General features: G+C 36.7%; 1 protein-coding gene across 1 annotated transcript in view; it reads left to right on the top strand.

Moving 5' to 3' along the window:
* The window catches only part of PDLIM5 (PDZ and LIM domain 5), a 427072-nt gene that overhangs the window by 10606 nt on the left and 390109 nt on the right, over window positions 1-26357 (top strand). The gene's annotated exons all lie outside the window — the stretch shown is intronic.

Here is a 26357-nt window from a genome sequence, read left to right as displayed (position 1 = left end):
ACAGTGGCTGCGATGATGGGCTCAAGTATGACAGGGATTGTGGGGCTGGCGCGGGATCAGGCAGTGTTTCGTTCTGCTGTGCATGGGGTCGCTATGGGTCGGAAACGACTCGACGGCACTTAACAACAACAACAGAGAAGATTGTGGATGTGTTCTCAAAATAATTTTCTTCTTGAGAAAAGATACCAGAGTACAGATGTTCTTTAAGGAGAGGAAAAAAAAAAAAAAATCTAGGTTCCCAAGAGATGTTGCTGAGAAAGAAGTTTATACATAAATACAAGCAGTTTTATATATGATTTTCATTTTGGCCATATCTTTGGAGTGTCTCTATTCTGCTGACTTCCAGATACCCTTCCAATGGTTAATTTGATTTTTTTTTTGTATTTTATTGAAATATGATCTATGTACAGTGAAATACACAAAACTGAAGTGACATGGGGCAATGCATTTTCTTTTTTTTGCAGTTTTCTCCCTTTCCATCCCACCCCTGGTAACCAACAAAGAAAGTTTCCTGCCATATATAAACCTTTCCTTGACTTTTTTACAGTAATGAACTAATACTATATTTATCCTTCTGTGATTGACTTATTTTACTCAGCATAATGTCCTCCAAGTTCATCATGTTATGGGGTATTCTGGAGATTCTACGTTATTCTTTAGTGTCGCATAGTATTCCATTGTGTGTATGTACCATAGTTTGGTTATCCATTCTTCTGTTGATGGGCACATCAACGGAAGGTTGTTTCCATCTTTCTGCTATTGTAAATAGTGCTGCGATGAACACGTTGTTGTTATGTGCCGTCAAGTCTGCGATGAACATAGGTGTGCATATATCTGTTCTTGTCCTGGTTCTCACCTGTTTAGAATATATACCTAGTAGTGGGATTGCTGGGTCAAATGCTATCTCTAATTCCAGCTATTTAAGCAATCACCATACTGTTTTCTGCAGTGGTTGTATCATTCCACAGTCCAAACAACAATGTATGAGAGTACCAATCTCTCCACATCCTTGTCAGCATTAGCTAGAGCAGTCTTGTTGAACTTTGCCATTGGTGCTAGGGTGAGATGATATCTCATTGTTGTTTTGATTTGCATCTCTCTGATGGCTAATGATCATGAGCATTTCTTCATGTATTTGCTGGCCGCCTGAATATCCTCTTTGGTGAAGTGTCTATTCTGTCTTCTGCCTATTTTTAAATTAGGTTGTTAATCTTTTTGTTGTTGAGGTGTTGGAGTTTTCTGTAAATTCTAGAGATAAGTCCCTTGTTAGGTAATTATTGACAAGTGTAAGTTTGTTGTTGTCATTTTGTTATGGGCTTTTTTTGGTGCTCTTGATTTCTTTGTTCCATATAACGTTCTGTGCTGACCTCGTTTGGTTTATGGATCATGTTATCAGTTCCTTCATTGCTGTTGTTTTAGTATTTGCTAAATACTTGTGCTGGTCCTTCTTTTTACTTTGATGTAAAGGTTTATAATTTTTTTTTGAGGTTACCCTGTGATTTATAATTTTCTTTTCAAGTTTAGAACAGTCCGTTCTATCTTGCAGTTGTCATGACTTCCCTACTGTTTAGAAGTTCTATAAGTACACAGTTTGTTCCATCTTTTTGGTTTGCAGTTGTCCTCATTTGTCAATTGATGTCTCTGGCTCCCTGTTTACAATCTTGTAGGCTTATTTACTTTGGATACTTCCATAACTGGGTTGGTTTCTGGGTTTGTTAACCATGTGTGTTAATGGTCAGTTTTGTTGTTTGCTGTTGTTGATTCTCTGTCCGAAGGACTCCCTTTAGCATCTCTTGTAAGGTTGGTCTGGTTTGAACAAATTCCCTTTATTTCTGTTTATCTGGAAATGTCCAAATTTCACCATAACATTTGAGAGACAATTTTGCTGGGTATATAATTCTTGGTTGAAATTTTTTCTCTTTCAGGGTTTTATATATACCATCCCATTGTCTTCTTGCTTGCATGGTTTCTGCTGAGATATCCAAGCTTAGTCTTATTGGTTGCCCCTTGTAGGTAACTTTTGGTTTTTCCTGTGCTGCTTTCATGATTCTTTCTTTGTCTTTGGTTTTGGTGAGTTTGATGATGATATGTCTTGGTGATTTTCTTTTGAGGTCTGTCCTGTTTGGGATTCATTGGACTTCTTGAATAGATATATTCTCATCTTTCATTATTTTGGGGAAATTCTCTTCCAACAAATCTTTGACACTTTTCCCTGTGGTTTTGTTTTTCTCTTCCTGCTCTGGAATTCTGATTACACATAGCTTATTCCTTTTGATGGTATTCCACAGGAGACTTAGGCTTTCTTCATTTTGTTTTGATCTTTTTTCTGATTGATCCCTTTCCAAAGAGGTATTCAGGTATTTGTCTTCAGTCTCACTAATTCTGTCTTCCATTGATTCACTTCTACTTCTTTGCCTGTTCAATGTGTTATCTATTTCTGAAAATTTAGTATTAATCTTCTGTATTTCTGTGTGTAGGTTTTGTATCATTTCTAATTTTTCATTTATTTTGTCATTTTGTTCTTGTACTGTCTTCTGAAATTGTTCTAGAGTTTTCTCTGTGTTTTCCTCCATTTTGTCAGTGTTTTCCTTGATCTGTCTCTCAGTCCATTGAAGGTACCTAAATATAATTCTTTTGAATTCCTTTTTAGGGAGTTCCAATGCAACTTCTTCCTCAGGGATGTCTTCTGGGTCTGTATCCTGGTCCCTTGTTGCTCCTGGTTTATCTTACTTCTTTGTGTGGAAGATGCTTTGTTGTCTTCAAGGCATTTTGACATTTTTGTGTTTATATTTAATTGGTGACTGTATGTTGGAGTGACTTGCCCATGATTTTCGTTTTTTGGATCTTATCTAAGTAAGCAGGGTACTGTGCTCCTCTATTAGCTAGGTGGCAGCACTTATACGCTCACCACCTGTCTCCTTTACCATTGTCAGCGTCCCATATGTCCCTGCCGTGTGTGGTAAATGGAGCTTATTCTTGGGTCCCTGGAATACGAATGAAAATGTTGTCATTTTAAAATCCAGTAAGACCACCACTTGTAAACATTGAAAATGGATGTGCCCTCAGTCACTTTAAATATCCAAAATGGTCACCACTTGTAAATAATCAAAAATGGCTGCATTTTCTGGACAGTTGAAAGTCCACAGCTCAGGTTGCCTCCCTCCTTGCTGTTTTCCTTCATAGTCATAGGCCACCAGTGCAGTTGTCCCTGCAGCCTTTGGTGACCAGGGCTGATCTTTAGGTCAATTCTCAGGTCCCAACACCACTTGGAAATATTCAGGTTTGGTCCTGTCAGAGTAGCTGACAGTCTGCTGCTCCGACTATCTCCGTACTCACTGTTTTCATTCAGGTTTTTCCACTAGTTGGTGCCTAATCCACTTCTGTGTACTTCCTTTCAAAGCTCAGGGCTCCAGAATTATCTTCTGTATCTCTGTCAATTGGTTTCTCTAGGGTTTGTGTCACTTGTCTGCCTATTCTGCCTTATTACCAGAAGTCCTATTTTGATCTTTTTTACAGTCGATATTTTTGTTTCATTTATATGTTCCTCTCCCATTCTGGAATATTCTCGTTAGTTGACATCCAGTGTTCAGAGTAATACTTTGATATTTTAGCAAACAAGGATGTTTCCGAACATTGTTGGTGGCTTAATCCCTTTTTAGCTGATTCCTCATCCTCTACCTGGTACCTTGCCCAGCAAGATGTTCTGACATCCTACCTTTAATACATTTCTACCTTCTTCAGAAAGTGTAAGGGCTTTCTGTTACCTGTTGTTACTGTTTAACTTCTGTGCCTGGCTTTCAAGGCTGCATATAAATGGACTCATTATACAGCTGAGTTTATGGTCCACTAATGCCTATTTTGATCCTGAAGTCCTGATCACTTTGTTCTTTTTGCACATTGTTTTTATTTCTTCGAATCATCCCTAAAGCCTTACCTATCTTTCAAGACACAATTCATATAGCAGGTGCTCCTTGAAATGTTTGCCCGACTGCTCTAGGGTCAGTTAATTTTCTTTTCTTCTCAATTTCTTTGTTAAATAGTAATAATAGGCCAACATTTATTGAATCCTTGTTATTGGCTGGGCTCTGTTCTAGATGCTTTGCACATGTTTAATTATTTAATCCTCAAAACTCTTCAGTGAAGAAGTATGATTTTAAATTTCTGATTTATAGATGAAGAGCTTGGGAGACAGAAATTAAGTAACATGCCCGAATTTGCATGTTATTGATTGGTTAGGGTTGGAATTTGAAATAGTTAAGCTGAATAGTAATAATGCTTTTTAATAATACTTTTATACTAACTTTTCATGTAGTAGTTGACAGTCTTCACTATTGGCAGCCTTGTGTTTGTGTGTATATGTGTGTGTTTCTTAAAGGAAGACTGGAGGCTATTGAAAGACTTGTAAATATGGGAGTAAGTGAGGTGATGCAGAAAAAAAAAAAATATATATATATATCACTGGTTTCAAAACTGATCATCAGAGTCATCATGAGCTTATAAAAATGTAGATTTCAGGGCTTTTCCACAGACTGTGAACTACGAATGTATAGGAAATCTTTAAAATCTATATTTTAAACTTGTTTTTTCTAGTGGTTTCTCATACTAGTTGTGTTCCATGCTGTACATTTGTTTTTTTTAAAAAAATATTTTTGTTATGCAGATTTTTATTACTTGCTTGGATCATTTCAGCAAAGAGATTAAGGCTCAGGTACTTGATACTCAGTTACTTGATACTGAGCTATCATTGACTGAATAAAGTGACATGTTTGCTTTTCCCCAACCACCAATCTTTTTCCACTTCTCAGAGTTTAGTCACTATGGATCAAATCCTTTTTGGAAGTAAATGGTGGTTTTAGTAATATATGACGATAGACTTAGTTCTGTTTGTGATGCTATAAGTACCTTGTGAGAAATAAAAGATTTGGAAGACTTTAAAGTTGGTATTTTACATGGGTATTAAATTTAACGGGAGCTCTGGTAGCATAGTGGCTAAGACACTTGCCTGCTAACCAGACGGCTGGCGGTTCAAACCCACCAGCCACTCCTCGGAAGGAAGGTTGGGCAATCCTACTTCCGTAGTGATAACTGCCTCGGGAACCCAAGGAGGGGTCGCTATGAGTCGGGGCCGACTCGACGGCACATAACAACATTAAATTTAACAAAGATTCTGGAGGAAATCTTGATTATACTAAATTTTGTTGTAAACCTCATGACTAAGCTAAAATGGAAAGCTTTAAGTTACTATTTATAATTTTTAAGACCGTGGACCAGAGACCATTTCACTTTTTGGTTTCCAGATTAGATTTTACAATTATATAATTTAAGTAAATATAAATAGGTAATTTTCCATTTGCTGTTGAATTGATTACAATTTGTGGTGATGCCATGTGTTGCAGAGTAGAACTGTGCTCCATACAGTTTTCAAGACTGACTTTTCAGAAGCAGGTCTCCAGGCCTTTATTTGTAGAGGACTCTCTGGGTGGGTTAGTAGTTGAGTACTCAACTACTTGCACCACTTAGGGACTCCTAAATAGGTCACATACGTTGTTAAATAATGAACCTCTAACCAGAAAGAAATCTGAACTGTGGGTCTTATTTATTTAAGATGATAATGGAATTCCCATTACATGTTCAATAAGTATTTATTGAACATTATAATGATAACAGAAGATAAATGGAAAAACTGTGTTGTAATTGCAATCAAATTTTTTTTTTTTTAAGTCCATGATGGATGATATGAATTAATTGATGAAACAATTCGGTTTTCTTTATTTTTAATCCTAATCAGGGTTTACCTTTTTTAGGAAATGTCCCAGAGGTTATATTATGTAATAACCTCCTAGTTCCCAGGGTACAAAGTCTATGTGTCGGCCAGAATTTGTTCTCTCTTTATTTGACCTGGTGGTTCTGCTTTTGTCCTTTAGTGTCATGCACAACAAAGGATAACTCTCCCTCACATTACAGCATTTCAAGTGGGTATTTGAGTTATATTTCCCTTTGGGTCCTGTGGATATTGTATAAGAAGCTATTTATTCAGATGTCCCTCTCATGATCGTTTGCCTCTCTTTACTTCCCGGAGCATTTGCCTTTTAAAGTAGTTCAGTTTTTAAATTTCTTTATGTATGACTCCCAGAACTGGGCCTGTTGTTATTAGATGCCCCAGAGTCGGCTCCAACTCAAAGGGACCTTACGTACGACAGAATGAAACACTGGTTGGTCCTGCACTGTTTTCGTAGTCTTTGCTATATTTGAGCGCATTTGTGCTGCCAGTGTATCAACCCATCTTGTTGAGGGTCTTATTTCACTGACCCTCTCCTTTACCAAGTGTGATATGCTTTTCTAGGGATTGGTCCCTTACAACATGACCAAAGTAGGTGAGATAAAATCTGGCCATTCTGGCTTCCAAGGAACACTCCAGGACAGATTTGTTTGTTCTTCTGGCAGTCCATGGTATTTTCAGTATTCTTCACCAGCACCACAGTTCAATGGTATCATCTCTTCAGTCTTCCTTACTCATTGTCCAGCTTTCACATGCATATGAGGTAAAATACCATGGCTTAGGTTAGGCACACCTTAGTCTTCAAAATGACATCTTTACTCCATAGGTAACAGTTTAAAGTTAAAAAACAGTTAAAATTAAAGTTTAAAGCCTTGTGGCAGAGTTGGCCATTGCAGTACTATGTTTGATTTCTTGATTGCTGCTTCCATGGTTGTTGATTGTGGATCCAAGTAAAATGAAATCTTGTTGTTGTTGTTGTTATGTGCCGTCGAGTCAGCCCTGACTCATAGCGACCCCTCCTTGGGTTTCCGAGGCAGTATCACTACGGAAGTAGGATTGCCCAACCTTCCTTCTGAGGAGTGGCTGATGGGTTTGAACCGCCAGCCCTCTGGTGAGCAGTCAGGTGCCTTAGCCACTATGCTACCATTTATCATGATGTTTCTTACTGGTCCAGTTGTGAAGATTTTTGTTTTCTTTATGTTGAGGTGTAATCCATACTTTGATCCTCATCATTAAGTGCTTCATGTCTTCTTTATTTTCAGCAAAGAAGGTTGTATCATCTGCATATTGCAGGTTGTTAATGAGTCTTCCTTCAATCCTGAATCCGTGTTCTTCCTCATGCAATCACCTTGGATTATTTGCTCAGCATACAGATGGAATAAGTATGGTTAAAGGATACAACCTTGATGCACACCCTTTCTGATTTTAAATCATGCATTATCCTCTTGTTCTGTTTGAATGACAGCCTCTTGATCTATGTACAAGTTCTTCATGAGCATAGTTTAGTGTTTTGGAATTCCCATTCTTTGCAATTTGTTATGGTCCACACAGTTGAATGTCTTTGCATAGCCATTAACAGGGGTAAATGTCTTTCTGGTATTCTCTGCTTTCAGCCAAGATTCATGTGACATCAGCGATGATATCCCTTGTTCCAGATCCTCTTCTGAATCCTGCTTAAATTTCTGAAAGTTCTGTGTCAGTAGCCTGCTGTAATCTTTTTAGAATTATCTTCAGCAAAATTTTACTTGTATTAGATATTAATAATATTGTTCAATAATTTCCACATTGTGTGGTATCACCCTTTCTTTGGAATGGTCATAAATACTCATCTCTTCCATTCAGTTGGCCAGGTAACTGTCTTCCAGATTTCTTGGCACAAATGAGTAAGTGCCTGCATCTGTTTGTTGAAACATCTCAGTGGGTATTCATCAATTCCTGGAGTCTTGTTTTTTGCCAGCTGGGCCTAGATCCCGGATATATTAAGACCAATCTATAAATATAACTGTTAAGAGAAGGAAACTAGTTTTTGCAGACTTTAAAAGCTGTTCTGGTCAATAAGCTTCATGGAACTTCTACTTTTTTCTCTACACTTCTTTGCTGTTTGAAATTTTTGTAATATGTGCCTTTTTTGTTTTAAAAGAGAAACAAAACAAAGCCTGGCTTATGCTCATTGTGCCTGCAAATTCAGGCTTGTTAAAGGAGGTTAGAAGAACCTGAGAGAGGGGAAACTGTGTGTGTGTGTGTGTGTGTGTGTGCATACTGTTTGCATGGAAGATTAAGGAACCTTATGGAAGGGAATTCAGGAGAGAGATAATTGAGGTGTATTCAAGTTTAGTCCTTCAAAAATTTATCATTATTGTTTTTAGGAGAGATAGGTACATTCTTGGTACATCTGGGCATGTCTTCCTGGTGTCATCTTCTGGTCCTGCCCTTCTGAAGAACTCCTGTCAGAGCTGTGAGAGAAGTTGTTAATCATCACATATTCATTGATCTCTTGCTGTATACTAGATCTTGGCTATAGAGGGCATTTCCCCTTTTTCTGACATAATGGCACATGGAATATGATATGGAACGTAGGGAGGAGCTTGGATATAGGACGTGTAATCAGGTCCAGGAAAGTAAAAGACCACAGTGACGTGTGTTGACCGTACAGCCTGTGTCAAGCTAGTAGGAACTTGTAGGGTAAGATCTGTAGAATCCAAGGAGGAAATACAGAAGTAGCAGTTGCTGAAAGAATTTGGTATACCTGCATCTGGAGAAGGAGTAATTTATTCATTGTCTTTATTGCACACCAACTATGCTTGGTACTGTTCTAGGCACTGAAAATGCAGAGGTAAGCAAAACAAATCCTTTCTATTATGAGTCTTATGTTCTTGTAAGGGGAATTGATAACTCATAAGTAAATAATTAAATAAGCAATGTAATTTAATTAGGTAATGTGATAGAGAGTAATTGGGTATCTCAGGGGAAAGGTTTTACTTCACATTGAGTGGGCTAGGAAGGTCCTTCTGATTGAGGCAGCAACGTTGATTTAAGATGAAGAAGCCAGTCATGGGAAGAGCTGGGGAACAGCATTCCAGGCAGGCAGACTAAGCAAGTAGAAAGGCCTTAAAACAGAAGCTAGTTTGGTGTATTCAAGGAATAGGAAGGAAGCCAGTGTGCAGGTACAGCGTGCTAGGGGGGAAATTGAGTCAGATCAAGGAAGGTAAGTATGTTTACCATAATGAGAGTTAAGGATGGAAATGATAATGAGGAGAACACTGGAGTGATGGTGGGACAGTCCCTAGGGATTTGAGAGGAATTCTGGTTCCTGTGGATTAGAGCAAAGCTAGAGAAAATGGGTTTCATTACTATTGTGGTGACCAGCTCTACAGACTGGTGTGTTTTGTAAATTGGGTTTGGTGGAAATTCCAGGGGAAGAATTCCAAAACTTTTTGAGCAAAGAAATTCTAAGGTGCCTACTTATAAATAAAACATTTATTTTAATATTTTTTTAAAGTTATTTACAGTGATGTATAACATATAACATTATTAGTTTTCCACTGTTATTTGCATACTGATTATATTTATATTCATATGAATTATTTTAATTTTCATTGTAAGAAACAGTGTGTTTCCCAGATGGCTTCTGTTTTCATTTCCTTGTGATGTTATGACCTTTTCTGCTTTAAGGAAATGTTGTGTACACATTCAGGAGTTGTTTACAAATTATGCTGGTAACATATTTATTAGAGTTGGCCTCAAAGACAAAGTGAATGTTAGGGTGTTTATTCTAGGTCAGATCAGTTGAGCTGAAAAAAGATTTTAAATGTGTCTGTTTTTAAAAAGTATGCTTTAGCCTGTTGGTTGATTAAATACACCCAGTGCCAAGGATTATGTTTTGCGACGCTTTTATGATTTCAAGTGGAGGGAGTTTATAAGATTTAATGTTTTTTTATTTAAATTTATTTTTGAGCCTCTCAGAAAGGTCATTTGGTTAGGGTTAGCATCTAGTAATATAAGGCAGACAGTTGACACTTCAGTAATTTTAGATTTTTATGCCTTAAAAACATTGGTTTTAATATGTCATTGATATGTCTTACAGCTATAGGTCTGCAGTAGTAAATCACAATGTCTTAATAAATAATGTAACTCCATATTTTATATTTAAGGTCAGCTGTTTTATAAATTTGGGGAAAAGATGAGTTTTCTTATGCATTTTACAGTATGTTTACAAAATACACCTACTCCTTACTTGTTATCTGACATTACCCATGTAAGGCAGTAGGAAAAAAAATCTATCCTATTACTCTGTAGATTAATACCAAATGGCTGGCAGGAATGAACACTGAGGTGTGAGTAATGCTGATGTGATAGTTAAAGTTAGGTGTCAACTGTCTGGGCCATACTCTTCAGTGGTTTGGCAGTTATGTAATGATGCAGTTAGGCAGTTATATAATGATCTAATTTGGCAGTTATGCAATGATGTGTAGACCTCTTTCATTTTGTGATCTAATGTGGTCATCCTCCATTTTCATGTAATGCCAGTTTTCACGTAATGATCTAGTCCATGGCAGTAATTGAGGAGTGGGTGTAATGCTTTATAACTTACTTATGAATTGTCAGTATTCCATTATATTACTTGTATGATAATATGCTAACCTTAAAAGAAGAAAATAAAACATAAGGCAACTGTGATTATATAACAACCAATAGTCAAACATTCGTGTATAGTTGACCCCCCTTCGGGACTCTTCAGGGCTTATATTTTCTCCCAGTATACCATTTTAAGGAGCTCTGGTGGCATAGTGCCTAAAGCATTTGACTACTAACCAGAAAGTTAGCAGTTCAAACCCACCAGCCACTTCTTGGAAGGCAGGTTGGGCAATCTATTTCCATAGTCATACCACCTTGGAAACCCAAGGAGGGGTCTCTATGAGTTGGATCTGACTCAAAGACAGTGCATTTTGTTTTTTGTTTTGTTTTATACTCTTTTAAAAATATATTTTTAGTGAACTATGCTCTTCATGCTGTTTGGTAATAGTTATTACGAGTGTAAGCCCTGGAGATGAATCCTTTAATGTGAATCCTGGCCCTGTGTATCTTTGGGCAAATTACCTAACTCAGTTCCCCAGGTTATTCAGCTATCAAATGGGGGTAAATATAGTATTTACAAAATAGGATTGTTGAGATTATTAAATAAATTAACAAATGTAAGGGTCTTAGTACAGTGTATAACATCATAGCAAGTATAAGGTTAGTAACAATGATAAAGATTACCTTATGGTAGTGAATAGTAGCTCTGGTGGTGTAATGGTTAAAGCATTCGGCTGCTAACCAAAAGGTCAGTGATTTGGACCCACCAGTTGCTCAGCAGGAGAAAGATGAGGCAGTCTGCTTCTGTAAAGATTCACAGCCTTGGAAACCCCATTGGGTTTGCTATGAGCTGAAATAGACTTGATGTCAGTGGGTTTTATGGTTTATAGTAATGATTATTTACTCTGGCGGCATAGTACCTAAGGCATTTGACTGCTAACCAGAAGGCTGGTGGTTCAAACCTACCAGCCACTTCTCGGAATGAAGGTTGGGCAATCTACTTCTGTAGTGATACCATCTTGGAAACCCATGGAGGGGTTGCTATGAGTCGGATCGGACTTGACGGCAGTGAGTTTTGTTTTTTTTTGGTCCCCTTTACTAAGCATGATATCCTTCTCCAGGGAATGGCCCTTTCTGACAGCATGGCCAAGTAGATGAGACGAAGTCTGGCCATTCTCACTTCCAAGGAGCATTCTGGCTGGACTTCTTCCAGGACAGATTTGTTAGTTCTTTTGACAGTCCGTGGTACGCTCAGCATTCTTTGCCAACACCACAGCTCAAAAGCATCAACTCTTCTTTGGTCTTCCTTATTCATTGTCTAGCCAGTCATCTTGCTTGGCAGTTGAATAGAGGTTACTTATTTATGTAGGAGCTCTGGTGGCATAGTGCCTGAGGCATTTGACTGCTAACCAGAAGGCTGACGGTTCAAACCCACCAGCCACTCCTCGGAAGGAAGGTTGGACAAATCTACTTCCATAGTGATACTGCCTTGGAAACCCAAGGAGGGGTTGCTATGAGGTGGATCAGACTTGACGGGACTGAGTTTTTTAGAGAGTATTTATATAAGGTGAGCAAATAAAGCTTCACAGATAAGTGACATTTGAGCAGAGATATGGGTGAAGGGGGATGAGGGAGGACAGCGTTTTAGGCAAAGGGACCCTGAGATTAGTGTTTGCCTGGCATGCTTAGTGAACAGCAAGACTTGAATGAATGGCTAGAGGAGACAGAATGAGGGGGAGAGTAGACAGAAATGATTTTAGAGAGTTATGCTTAGTTATTTTTGAAGATTAATCATTAAAATCCCACAACATGGTTAGTTGATAGCAGAGCAGCATTTTGCTCTTAGATTAAAATAAGATATTTTCAACATAGAGTTTTTGGTACCCAGTAAATATTCTCTCTAAAGTTTGAAAAGTAGTGATTGCAATTTATGTTATTGAGGAGTAATGTGAACTTTTAATAGTATTTTAGATTTAAAAGATTGTAAATATTGGTATAGTATTTGCATTCTTGGTACTGTTATTTCTGAATTCTCAATTCTATTTTCATTGGTCTGATGTCTGTCATTATGTTAATACCAGAATGTTTTGATTAGTGTAGCTTTCCTACTTTATTTTTCTTTTTCAAGATTACTTTGACTATTTGGTGGCGTAGTGCCTAAGTCATTTGACTGCTAATCAGAAGGCTGGCGGTTCAGATCCACCAGCTATTGCTTAGAGGGCAGGCTGAGCAATCTACTTCCCTAGTGATACCACCTTGGAAACCCAAGGAGGGGTTGCTATGAGTCGGATCCGACTTGACAGCAGTGTTTGATTTTTGGTTTGTTTTTCACTATTTGGGACCCCTTGTGGTTCCATATAAATTTGAGGTTCAATATTTCCATTTCTGCAAAGAAGGCCGTTAGAATTTTTTTTTTTTTTGGAACTATTTGAAACAGCTTTTAAAGTTTTACTGTCAGAAATATTTCCTGGGAAGATTTGGTCCCTTTGCAGTGAATGATCATTAAAACAATTTACAGCTGGCCTGAATGTCATTTTGAAGTCATCTAATTTATCTGGTGAACTGGTAACCACAGTCCAGTTGTTTTGGTTTCTGTTACAGTCACTAGATATTATTTTTGTTGAGATTTCAAATAAAAATAATTAAATATTTTTCCTGGGGAGGGGGAGTTTTCCATAGTGTTTTTATTTTATTATCATCATTAAAATTTCATTGCTTTCAAGACTTTACTTTTATTATCTCTAGATAGTTGTCTAACTTATCAGAATTAAAAGTTTCATATTCATTGAAACCCCTCTTTTGCCTGAGGGAGAGGCATGAAATCTTGTAAAAAGAAATTGTATCATCAAAGGAGATTGTTCTATAAAGGAGGGATTTCTTCTAATACAGAGCTAATTTCTAAATTAATTTAATAGTAATATTTCAACCATGATACGTATGATATATTTTACTGAAATTGGTAGCAAGTAATTAAAAAAAAACTTATCTTTAATTGATTTGGTGAAATAAATGATGAAGTTTGAAAGTTGATTTAGCAGCCTGTTTTAATGTCTTGTGTTTATTTAGTTTCTGGTAATTCAGTGTTTGCAAATGTAGTAGACTTGAGTATTATGATCATATTTGGCCAGAAGTTATGATGATTATTTACATTAATGTCCATTTTTAAAAAAACTTAAGTCATTTTTTAAAAAGGAAAATATATAAACTAAAAACTGTAAGTAAAAATTCAGGACAATACAACTTGCTGAGCTTAAAAACTCATTGTTTCTTGTAGGTGTTGTACACGTTGCAGGTACAGAAATATAATTTTTTTTCCTTGAAGTTGCAAAAGAAATTTTAATAGCACTTAGACAAGAATGAGTAAGTAGCACATTACTAAATTTTACTTGAAATTGAGGAAATTAAAATTTAACCTCAAAGATTAGTTAGTTATGGCAATGTGGTTTCTTAATAGAAATTTACCAGGAAATATCCTCTCTATTTAAAGACAGTGTAACATTTTATCATAATTGGCAAACCAAATCTCCCAGTTTGATAACCCTAAAGCAGTTAAATTCTGCTTCTCATAAACAGGCACACATCCACACAGCATATATATTTGATGTGTATTGCCCTCAGGTAAATTACTTTTCATTAACTTAAATTACTTTTTACTAACTTTTAATCTTGAAATTGTATCATATCGAAACTAAAACAAATGTCCTAAATTAAAGACATGCCTACTATCTTGTGAGTGTGAAGTATGGACATACTTGACAATTTAGTAACTATTTAACACTCTGAAAGGAGCTCTGGTTGTGTAGTGGTGAAGGCATTTGACTGCTAACCAAAAGGCTGGTGGTTTGAACCCATCAGCCACTCTGCTGAAGAAGAAAGATGAGGCAGTCTGCTTCTGTAAAAATTTACAGCCTTGAAAACCTAATAGGGGTTGCCATAGGTTGGAATCAACTCAGTGGCAGTGAGTTTGGTTTTTAACACTCTGAAGGGTGATTTTCCTCACAGTGGATGGTGGACAAATGAGTGTATAGCAAACACAAAAATCAATGTTGTGTTTTGTTCTAGACCATCTCGAATTGTCCCCTTCATTTCCTTTATAGTTTGTAACACATTATTTCTGCTAACATGCATTTTTGAAATTCCAGTATTTTGAATGTTTTAGTTTGGGTGAAGAATGCCACTTTGTTTTATAGGTAACCCAAATCTCTTCTCCCACTTAAAAGTACAGTCTGAAAAATTGTTATATTTTAATTAATGTTCAGTCTCTCTTCTCCCCTTTCCCTATCTCTCTTTTGTAAATAGTAATTTATTATAATCTTGTTTTCAAAAGAAAAAATTACTTTTTTAAAATAAAAAATAATTACATTTACTTTTTATTTTAAGAATTTTTTTGTGTGTATGTGTGTGTGTATTCCAATTGAACTGCATAGAAAACAATAGTAACAAAAGTTAAACACACATACTTGAAATTATATAGAAAACTGCTGTGGACATTTTGATAAATATCTTTAAAAACAAGTTACTTCATTGACATTATTCATGTAACATTGTATGTTTTGGATTTTCTGCTATCATTAGTATATAAAGAACTTTATAATTCCTTTTTTTAATGGTGTATTGTTCCACATTAGTATATAAAGAACTTTATAATTCCTTTTTTTAGTGGTGTATTGTTCCACAATGTTAGTCCCATACTTAAATATTTCGAATTTATATCTTATAGTTTAAAATAGTAACACATACAGGAATACAGAGACAAGATATAATGCTTAAGAGCATGAACTTTGAAGTTATCCATCATGGGTTCAGATAACAGTACTGATACTTTCTTTTGATCTTGAGCAATTTATAAAACTTCTCTGGGTCTCAGTTTCCTCAGCTATAAAGTAGAGTTATTGATCCTTGTTTTGTAGGATTGCTGTGGATATGAATTTAGTTTATAGTTTTGAAACACTTGGAACATAACCTGGCAAAGAGTGCATGCAGTATAAATATACACTATATATATTTATTTTTACTGTTATGGATTGTATGTTAGTTAATATTTCAAGATGGTGATATGTTTCAAATGAGTTTGTATTTAATTCAGTCACTGCTCCCCTCCCCATTCTTGCTCCCTATCTCTTCAAACGTTGTGCATTATATTGCTTCCAACTTGTTAGATGAAAGTGTGGGGTGAGGGGAAGATGGTAGAAAGAAGGTTTTGAGTTTCAGAGACCTAGGTAGAATTACTATTGGCAGTTATCCATGCTTTTCTGGCCATATTGCCTTTGGCATATCTTGGGTGGCCTTTGACTATAATTGCTTTAACTAGAGTCAGCCCTACTGTATCCTGGAAACGGGGGAACTAAAGGTTCTAAATCTAGGGCCAGTAAAAGGCAATTTAATGTGAGGTGGTGAATTTTGGCATATAGTACAACCTGGAGATACACTCTGTAACCTTACTGACAGTTTTCTTGATTTGTGTGTTTAAGCATTCTGAAAGCATTTAAAGTGGCCTGTGTTTCTGAGAGAAACTTCCTTATTTGGAATTGGTCTCTTTGATTTCTCCATGTTTATAGTTTTTTTTTTTTTTAAGTTAAATTTGGAGGGAAAAAGTGAGACTGTGACTTTTAGTTTTTCATTTTCATGTGGTTTTAAAAAATCTGGAATAGAAGAAGTGTAATAATACATTAGAATTTTAAGAAAATTTGGCTTGTGGTTATATATTTATAATATTTAATTTTAGTATAGTCTTTTATAAATTTCCTTAAAATCAGTGAAAAGTTATTAATCAACCAAACCTGTATTCCACTTGGCTATAAATTTCCTTAAAACCGGTAAAGTATACATTTAAAATAATATTTAATTTTATGACTGTTAGTTTTTATGCCTGTTTCACTTTTGAGTGCAAGTTACACTTGAAGAATTAAAGTTATGATGATCAGTAGAGTATGATTTAATGTTAAAAAAAAAACCTCACTGCCATAGAGTCAATTCCAATTCATAGCGACTCCCATTGGATTTCTGAGATGGTGAATCTTTACAGAAGTAGATCACCCCATCTTCCTTCCACGGAGCAGCTGGTGAGTTTAAACAGTAGTTCTTATATAGCAAATGATGGTGAGGTCCAGTAAGGCTTGAAGTGATAGGCAATGAACTGTTGTTGTTGTTGTTATGTGCCATTGAGTAGGACCCAACTCATAGTGACCTCTCCTTGGGTTTCTGAGGCAGTATCACTACAAAGTAGATTGCCCCATCTTCCTTCCAAGGAGTGGCTGGTGGGTGTGAACCGCCAGCCTTCTGGTTAGCAGTCAAGTGCCTTAGGCACTACGCTACCAGAGCTCCCAGGCAATGAACAAGTAAGTAGTTGTGATTTTTAAGCTTCTGTATAAAACTTTCTACTGTCTTTCATCAACTTTGAATTTTCCTGCTCCTAGAAAAATATCAGTAGGAAAAGGGAGAAGGAAAAAGTAAAGAGTTTGAGATGAGGCCAGAGGTAAAGCTCATTGAATAGTGGATTACAGTATCAGTAATAATCTATTTAATCAGTTAAATTTGTTGTTGAACACTACTTTTTTACTTTCCAGGATCTCTGTTTGATAAAGGTGGGCCACTAATGATATACGTAAAGATCATTAATTTTAAGTGAGTCTTCAGCATGGGTAATTTTTACATCCCAATTTTCTATTTAAATTTTTTTTTTTTCTCCTGGAAAAGTAAAATCCAGTACTATGATTTTGGATCATCTTCCTCTTCTATTAAAATCTACTTTTGAGGTCTCAAACTGGAAACTAAATGAGTCAGGGCCCAGGGTCTAGTCAGGAAAACCAGAAACACTCTAGGTGTTTTATACAGAGAAAACTTTACTACAAAAAAAACAAAACAAAACTCACAGCTGTTGAGTCGAATCCAACTCATAGGGGCCCCTCCTTGAATTTCCGAGGAGTATCTCTATGGAAGTAGATTGCCCGGTCTTCCTTCTGAGAAGTGGCTGGTGGGTTTGAACCACCAGCCTTTTGGTTAGCAGTCAAATGCCTTAGGGACTACGACATTTTAATACAAGGAATTAGTAAAACATGCTTTAGTAGAGCTGAGAATCTGAACAGGATATGATAGGGCAACCTGGAGATAAGCAGTAGCAGGAAACCATTGCTGCCTTGAGGGCTAAAAGGGGAGGAAGTGGTGTTTCCAGAATCTGGAAGCCGAGTTAGTCTGATAGGAGCTCAAACTACAGAGGGGGCTGCCTTCCCAGAGCTGGGAGTACAGATCCAGCGGCTGAGTGACAGAAGTGGAACAATGGAGATGCAGAAAGGGGGAGAATTACCAACTCTTTTTCCTTTTTCTACCCTCCAGGCCTCTCCCAATGCCACTTGCGTTGGTGGGACGTACTAAAAGCCAGAGTACAAGAGAACCTGGATAATGTAGGTCCATGTCATAGAGAGAGCAAAGAAGGTCAGGGACTAGATCTGAGAACAAATAGACAAATGACTAGCACAAAAACTAAAAAGAATGTTGATTTTTTTTTTCCCCCCCTGGAGCTGATATCATTAGTGCTTTCATATTCAATGATATTCTTCTCCCATGGCTCAGGATCCTTTGTATAAGCTAATATTAATTAAGATGTAAATGATCTCATATGACAGTATTTTCAGTGTTTGCAAACATTTTAACAACTTTTCAGAGTTAAAAAAAAATTCAATTCAGTAACTGTGATATTCCTATCATAAATTTTGTATTTTGAGTCTACCCAGTAGTGACTTGGAAGAAAGGTAATCTGCTTCTGAAAATTCAGCCATTGAAAGCACTTTGAGCACTGTACTACTCTGACATACATGGGGTTGCCAGAGGCAACTGGTTTACTTTGCTAAGTGTGTAACCTATATTTTCAAGGAGGCCTGGTGGTGCAGTGGTTACGTGCTCAGCTGCTCACTGAATGGTCGGTGATTCTAACCCAATAGCCACTCCATGGGTGAAAGATACACTCTAGGAAACTTTATGGGATAGTTCTGCTCTGTCCTATAGGGTTACTATTATTTCGAATCAACTTGAAGACAAAGGGTTTGGTTTTAGTCTTGTTTAAAAAGGGAAATATTTAATTCTGGAAATTATACTTAAACTGATCTCAGCTATTCTCACATTTATCTTTTACATTTATTTTCAGACATCATAGTGTCACAGAGACAATATTAGAGGAAAAGAAAACCGTAGAAGGTCATAGATTCATGTGAATTTTGAGGCCCAAATGAATTTAGTTGTTTTCAGTAACTACTTATCCAGTAAGTGGCATATTAAGACTAGAACCGAGGCATCCAACTGTACCAGAAAGAGATGGATTTGTAGTCAGAGAAATTTAGCTTTGAATCTTTGTTCTGTTATTTTGTAACTTAGAATTTTCTGGTTACCTTTTCCCACTCTGTATGCTTTCTGCTCTGCCATATTCTGTCTACTTGCTGTCAAGTTGGCTCTAACTCATGGCAGCCTTATGTGTAACAAAACAAAATGTTGTCTGATCCTGTACCATCTTCATGATTGTTGGTACGTTTGAGCCCATTGTTGTGGTTATTGAGGGTTTTTTTCATTTCCTTTACCCTCTGTTTTACTGCAACAGTGGGCTCAAACAGCAGTGACCATGAGGATAGTACAGGACTGAGCAGTGTTTCTGTTGTACATACAAATCAGTGGTCGCTATAGGTTGAAACCAACTCCGTGGCACCTAACAGTAACAACTACAACTATTTTGCTAAACATGATGTCCTTTTCTAGCCATTGGCCTTTCCTGATGATGTGTCCAAAGTAAGTGAGCTGAAGTGTGGCCATTCTCACTTTTAAGGAGCTTTCTACTATATTTCTTTTAAGACTAATTTGTTCATTCTTTTGGCGGTCCACGTTGTATTCAGTGTTCTTCGCCAGTTCCACAATTCACATTCATCAATTCTTCTGTTTCGCTTTTTCATTAATCCACCATTCACAAGCATATGAGGCAATTAAAAAGGCCTTGGCTTGGGTCAGGCACACCTTAGTCACCAAAATGACATACTTACTTTAAAACTTTAAAGTGTTCTGTAGCATATTTGCCCAGGGCAATACATCTTTTGATTTCTTGACTACTTCTTCCAGGGATGTTAATTGTTGATCCTGGTAGAATGAACTCATTGACAACTTCATTTTTTTCCCTTCCATTTATCATGATATTGTTTATTGGTCTAGTTGTGAGGATTTTTGTTTCTTCTTTAGCATATTTAAAAACAGGTTGTGAAGATCATTTATGTCATTACTTTCATGGAACGCATGGCTTTGTATATAACTTATCTTTAATGAGTTCTTAGGAGGTCTGGTGGTGTAATGCTTAAGACACTATGAGTGCCAACCAGAAGACTGGCAGTCCAAACCCACCAGCCACTTCTTGGAAGGATGGTTCGGCAATCTGCATCCATAGTGATATCACCTTGGAAACCCAAGGAGTGCTCACTGTTAGTTGGATCTGACTTGACAGCAGTGAGTTTTAGAGTTTTTATCTTAATGAAGAAGTGCCAATGGGTTAGTTTATTATTTTTTTCTTCCAAACTTTCTAAGTCTTGCTACCACATGTCTTAGATTCTCTAGATAGCTGCTCATTTCAAGTATTGTCCCCATAAGAATAATAGTGTTTACCAGGTTTTGCTCTTTTGGCCCTACAGTATGGTTACTATAATAATGTGACACATTAAAAAAAAAAAAAAAAAATCTATCTATCTATTTATCTATCTATATATATCTATACACACAGTAGTACATAAAAATGATAAAAGCAGTCTAATCACAATGTAAAAGTTATAGAAAACAGAGAAGAAATAAATTATCTATAGCTCTACTTGTGGACCCACCAGCCACTCCTCAGAAGGAAGGTTGGGCAATCCTACTTTCGTAGTGATACTGCCTCGGAAACCCAAGGAGGGGTCGCTATGAGTTGGGGCCAACTCGACGGCACATAACAACAACAACAACGTAGCTCTACTATTTTAATGCAGTTTTAAAACAATTTTATTTTAGACTTCTCATTTTATCTGTCAGATTTCTTTTTATTTTTATAATTGTGTGTATATAAATTTGATTTTTGTATTATGAGGCTTTTCTCATGCTGCTGCAAAGTTTTTAACGATCACTTTTGATGACACTATAATATTCCAGTTAATGCATATACTGTAATAGTTACATAAAATTCCACTCAGATAAATGTATATTTTCTTATTGCCCTTTTATGGGGCATTTAATTTGATTTTCCCCACTATTATATATATATAAATGTTATACACATTTTTTCACCTAATCACCAATGTAGGATCTCTAGTGGCTTAGTGCCTAAGGCATTTGACTGCTAACCAGAGGCTGACACTTCAAACCCACCAGCCACTCCTCTGAAGGAAGATTGGGTGATCTACTTCTGTAGTTATACCATCTCGGAAACCCAAGAAGGGTTTGCTATGAGTCAGATCCAACTCGAGGGCAGTGCGTTTGTTTTTTGGATTAATCACCAATGTAGAATAAAAGGATAGAATCTCAAAATAAGAAATCTAGTTAGAAGGTCATGAATGCTTTCATAACTTATTACATATTGCCCAGTTACTTTTTAAAGGGTTTACATTGTTATCAGCAATATACGATAGTACCAGATTCGCTGCATCTTTGCCAGTACTACATGTTTTCATTAGTGCAGGAAGCAGAAACCATTCTATATATAATTCAGAAAGAGGTGTAATACAAGATTTAGGTGTTAATAGAATAGATTGAAGGAAAGACAGTCTGGGGCCCTCCTGGAGGTTTCAGGGACACTCTATTGATAGATTTCTAGCTGTTATGTAAAGATCAGGAAACTGCTGTCAACATCAGGCTGCTCATTCCCACAAAGCTGGTGGCAAGGTAGTTGAATATTGAATCAGATTACCTGTCGTAGCTGCTGGAGTCTCCTCTCAGTTGGAGTGACACCACCATTACCTCTCTTCTGCTTTCCAAATGTCAACTAAGCGCATCTCATCATAGATTCTAACTCATATCCAAAACTCTTACATGGGAATCTGGAAAATGTCAGTTTTAGTTGTCCAGTACCTACCATACAGAGTGTGTGGGGTGGTGGATGTAGGGTGGGAGGGGACATGGACTTATATTAAAATGGATTCTGAGTGCCAATTGCCACTATCTAATATGGTATTATAAAATTAGTTTTAGTTAAATAGGGAAAAATAATTTTTATTTTCGGATCTTTGATTGCAGGTAATGTTGAACATGTTTCCATATTTTATGTATATTATGTTTCTGATTTTGTGAATTTTTGATTCTGTCCTTTACTGATTGGCCAGTCATGGTACTTTTTTCATGTCAGTTCTAATGAACCATTTATATTTAATGGTATTAAACTGTTGTCATATTTGCTGCATGTATTTCTGACAGTCTCTTTGCCACTGTTATAGTTTAAATATGTGTTGTAAATGGTAACCTTTATGCCTGTGGTTATAATCCTATTTGGGAATGGGTTGTCTTATGTTAATGAGGCAGGATTTGTTGTTGTTAGGTGCTGTTGAGTCCGCTCCAACTCACAGCAGCCCTAGGTACAGCAGAACTAAACATTGCCTGCTCCTGTGCCGTCCTCACAATCCTTGCTATGCTTGAACACATTGTAGTAGCCACTGTGTGAATCCATCTTGTTGAGGTCTTCAACTTTTTCACTGAGGCTCTACTTTCCCAACCATGATATACTTGTCCAGGGAATGGTCCCTTCTGACAACGTGATCAAAGTAGGTGAGACAAAGTCTGGCCATTCTCGCTTCCAAGGAGCATTCTGGCTACACTTCTCCCAGGACATATTTGTTCATTCTTCTGGTAGTCCACAGTATTTTCAGTATTGTTCACCAACATCACAATTCAAAGGCATCAGCTCTTCTTGGATCTTCCTTCTTTATTGCCCAGGTGGGTTTGAACCATCAGCCTTCTGGTTAGGAGTCAAATGCCTTAGACACTATGCTACCAGAGCTCCCACATGCGTATGAGGCAACTGAAAGTACCATGGCTTGGATTAAGTGCACCTTAATCTTCAATGTGACATCTTTGCTCCATAAGTAACACTTTAAAGAGGTCTTTTGCAGCAGATTTGCCAAGTGCGATGTGACGTCTGATTTCATGAATGCTGTTCCCTGGATGTTGATTGTAGATCCAGGTAAAATGAAATCCATCACAACTTCAATCTTTTCTCCATTTATCATGATGTTGGTTATTGGTCCAGTTGTGAGGATTTTTGTTTTATGTTGAGGTATAATTCATACTGAAGACTGTAGTCATTGATCTTCATCAGTAAGTGCTTCAAGTCTTCTTTACTTTCAGCAGGCAAGGTTGTGTCATCTACATATCAGGCTGTTAATGAGTCTTCCTCCAATCTTAATGCTGAATTCTTCTTCATATAGTCCATCTTCTCAGATTATTTGCTCAGCATACAGATTGAATAAGTATGATGAAAGGATACAATCCTGACACACACACTTCCTGATTTTAAGCTATTCAGTATTCCCTTGTTCTGTTCAGATGACAACATCTTGGTTTATGTACAGATTCTGCATGAGCACAATTAAATGGCTGTTGGTTAAAGCCATCCACTTGTGCTATTTATGTTAAAACAGCACTAGGTAGCTAAAACACTTTATGTTTATATATTTTTTGACAGAGAAGTTTGTCATTTTCATTTAGTCAGTCTTTTCCTTTTATATACATTTATATTTCTTCAAAGATTAGAAAGTTACTTCTCTCAAAAGATTTAATAATTATTCTATGCTAGAATTCCTATTCTTTGCAACGTTACTCATAATTTTTTATAATCCACACAGTTGAATGCCATTGCATTGTCAGTAAAAGACAAATATACATCTTCCTGGTATTTTTGCTTTCAACCAAGATCCATTTTATATCAGCAGTGATATCCTTCATTCTGCATCTTCTTCTGAATCCAGCTTGAATATCTGGAAGTTCCCTGTCAATAACCTGCTGCAACCGCGTTAGAATTATCTTTGGCAAAATTTTTCTCACGTGTGATATTAATGATTAAAAAAACCCCCAAAAACTAAACTCACTGCTATTGAGTCGATTCGACTCATAGAGACCCTTCCTTGGGTTTCCAAGGTAGTATCTCTATGGAAGTACATTGCCCAGCCTTCCTTATGAGGAGTGGCTGGTGGGTTTGAACCATGAGCCTTCTGGTTAGTGGTCAGATGCCTTAGGCACTACACCACTAAACCAAAACCAAACCAAGCTCACTGCCATCAAGTATGACCTGGCTTATAGCAACCCCTCCTTGGGTTTCCGAGGCAGTATCACTATGAAAGTTGATTGTCCAGTCTTCCCTCTGAGGAGTGGCTGGTGGGTTTGAACTGCCAGCCTTCTGGTTAGCAGTCAAATGCCTTAGGCACTACACCACCAGAGCTCCCTGTGTCACTAGAGCTCCTGATATTAATGATATTGTTTGATAATTTCTGCATTCTTTTGGGTCAGCTTTATTTGGAATGGGCACAGATATCGATGTCTTCCAGTTGGTTGACTAGATAGCTGTCTCCCAAATTTCTTGGAATAAATGAGTCAGTGCCTCCAACATTGCATTTCTTTGTTGAAAGATCTCATTGTATATTTCGTCAATTCCTGGAGCCTTGTTTTTTCACCAGTTCCTTCAGTGCAGCCTGGACTTTTTCTTTCAGTACCATTTGTTCTTGATCATATGCTACCTCTTGAAATGGTTGAACATAAACCAGTTCTTTTCGCTTCAGTGACTCTGTGTATATTCCTTCCATCTTGTTTTGATTCATTGTTCAATATTTTTGCCCATAAGAATCCTTCAGTATTAAAATTTGTGGCTTGAATTTTTTCTTTAATTCTCTCATCTTGGAAAAATGCTGTGGATATTCTTCCCTTTTGGTTTTCTGACTCTAGGTCTATATATTACTTATTATATATTTTACATTGTCTTCTTGAGCTGTCCTTTGAAATCTTCTTTCAGCTCTTTTATTTCATCTTTTCTTCCAATAGCTTTAGCTACTCTCCATTAGTGAGCTCTGGTAGCTTTGGGTCCGACTCGACGGCACATAACAACAACAACGTAACTCTCCATTAAAGAGCAAGTTTCAGAGTCTCCTCTGACATCCATTTTGGTCTTTTTCTTTCTTTCCTGTCTTTTTAATGATCTTTTGCTTTCTTCACATATGATGTTTTTGATGTTATCCCACAACTCGTCTGGTCTTTGGTGTTCAATGAGGCAGAATTAGCATAGGGTATATCTTGAGTAAATCTTTTTAGGTATGAAGAAGATTAAACAAGTGAGCAGAGCAGAGATGGGCTAAGATAGATGCCAAGACACATGAAGATCTGCAAGGAATCAGGTAGTAAAAGATGAAGAAGAATCAAGGGCCTTCCTCCAGAGCCTACAGAGAGAGATTCTTACCCTAGAGTCAGTACTTTGAATTTGGACTTCTGCCTCCTAAACTGTGAGAAAATAAAAGTCTGTTGGTCGAGCTATTTATGTTAAAACAGCACTAGGTAGCTAAAACAGACACTTTGTTATATATTTTTTGACACAGAAGTTTGTCATTTTCATTTAGTCAGTCTTTTCCTTTTACATATATTTATATTTCTTCAAAGATTAGACAATTACTTCTCTCAAAAGATTTAATAATCATTCTATGCTGTCATATGCTGCTTCTAGATTTTCAACACTTTTAAACTCTGTAATTCATCAGTAATTAATTTTGGTGTAGGGTTGTACATTATCTTAATGTTTACTAAGACAGCTTATTTTATTTTTAATTTTTTATTGTGATTTGGGTGCAGAGTTACAAAGCAGATTTGTTTTACCACCAAGAGTTCATGCACATTTGTTTCACGGCCCGATTACAATCCCAACAATAAAAAGCTGTCCTCCCTGTGACTACCTGTTGCCTGTGTCCTTCTTAACTATGCATTCCTGTCTGTCCAGCTTTCCTCTGTGCAGATGCTACCGTTCTGATCTCTCACAATTGATCTAAGAGGTGAATCTCCCTGGGGTGGGCATTTTACTTATAGTTTGACTGAAAGCTAATTCATGGAAGTGAATCTAGTTCCAGTCCTGAAGGATAACCCAGACCCATAGTCTTGGGGGTTCCACCAATCTCTATCCAACAAGTAATTCTGGTCATTTTTGTGTTTTTGAATTTTGTTCCACATTTTTCTTCCTACTCTATCTACTATCTCCCAATTTTGACCCCTTTTCCAGTGGTTGGCATTGGTAGCTGGGCACCATCCAATTTTCTGGTCTTACGGTTGTGAAGGTTGAAGTTCCTGTGGTCCATGAGACCCTTGGACTAATTGTTTCTGTATGACTTTGATTTTCTTCACTCTTCTTTGCTCCAGCTGAGGAGAGACTAATAGTTGCATCTTAGATGTCTGCTCAAAAGTTTATTTTGTTTTTAAAAGACTGTACTTTGAAAATCTTCATATTTTGTCCTTAAATGGCTTTTTCTATGCTGGATTTCTTTAAAATTAGTAGCTACTGATTTATAGTAAATTCCACACATATTTGAAGTCTTATACTTAATTTATTGACTGTAAAGGGTACTTACATTGTTAATAATCTTTGAAGTGTTATCAAAAGACATTTTTCCTCCTTTTTTTAAAAAATTAAACAATCTAGGACATCATGTTGTCCAATGGGGCTAATTTTAAAACCTTTTTATATTAACTTACAAATAGCTATGAGTTCAGCATTGATGCCTGAATATCTAATTACTGCTGTTCATATGCTAGTCCACAAAGGAGTGTAATGAAATTTTAAAAGTTTACATTAATCTTAGAAGAGTAAAGTGACTGAATTGAGTAATAAGTGTCCAGTAATAAGTTTTGTATTTGGCCTTTTAAAATGAGTTACGATAGTCATTGCATTGGGTTAATCTGTAGCAGAAGATCTCTTTAAGTGTTAAAGAACAGAGATGTCACTTTGAAGTCTAAGGTGTGTCTCTCAAACCACAGTATTTTCAGTAGTCTC

Source organism: Orycteropus afer, unplaced genomic scaffold (genome assembly GCF_000298275.1).
Source record: "Orycteropus afer afer isolate SDZICR_OR568_19922 unplaced genomic scaffold, OryAfe1.0 scaffold00652, whole genome shotgun sequence".
Classification (NCBI taxonomy): Eukaryota; Metazoa; Chordata; class Mammalia; order Tubulidentata; family Orycteropodidae; genus Orycteropus; species Orycteropus afer.
This window is presented reverse-complemented; position numbering and strand designations above follow the sequence as displayed.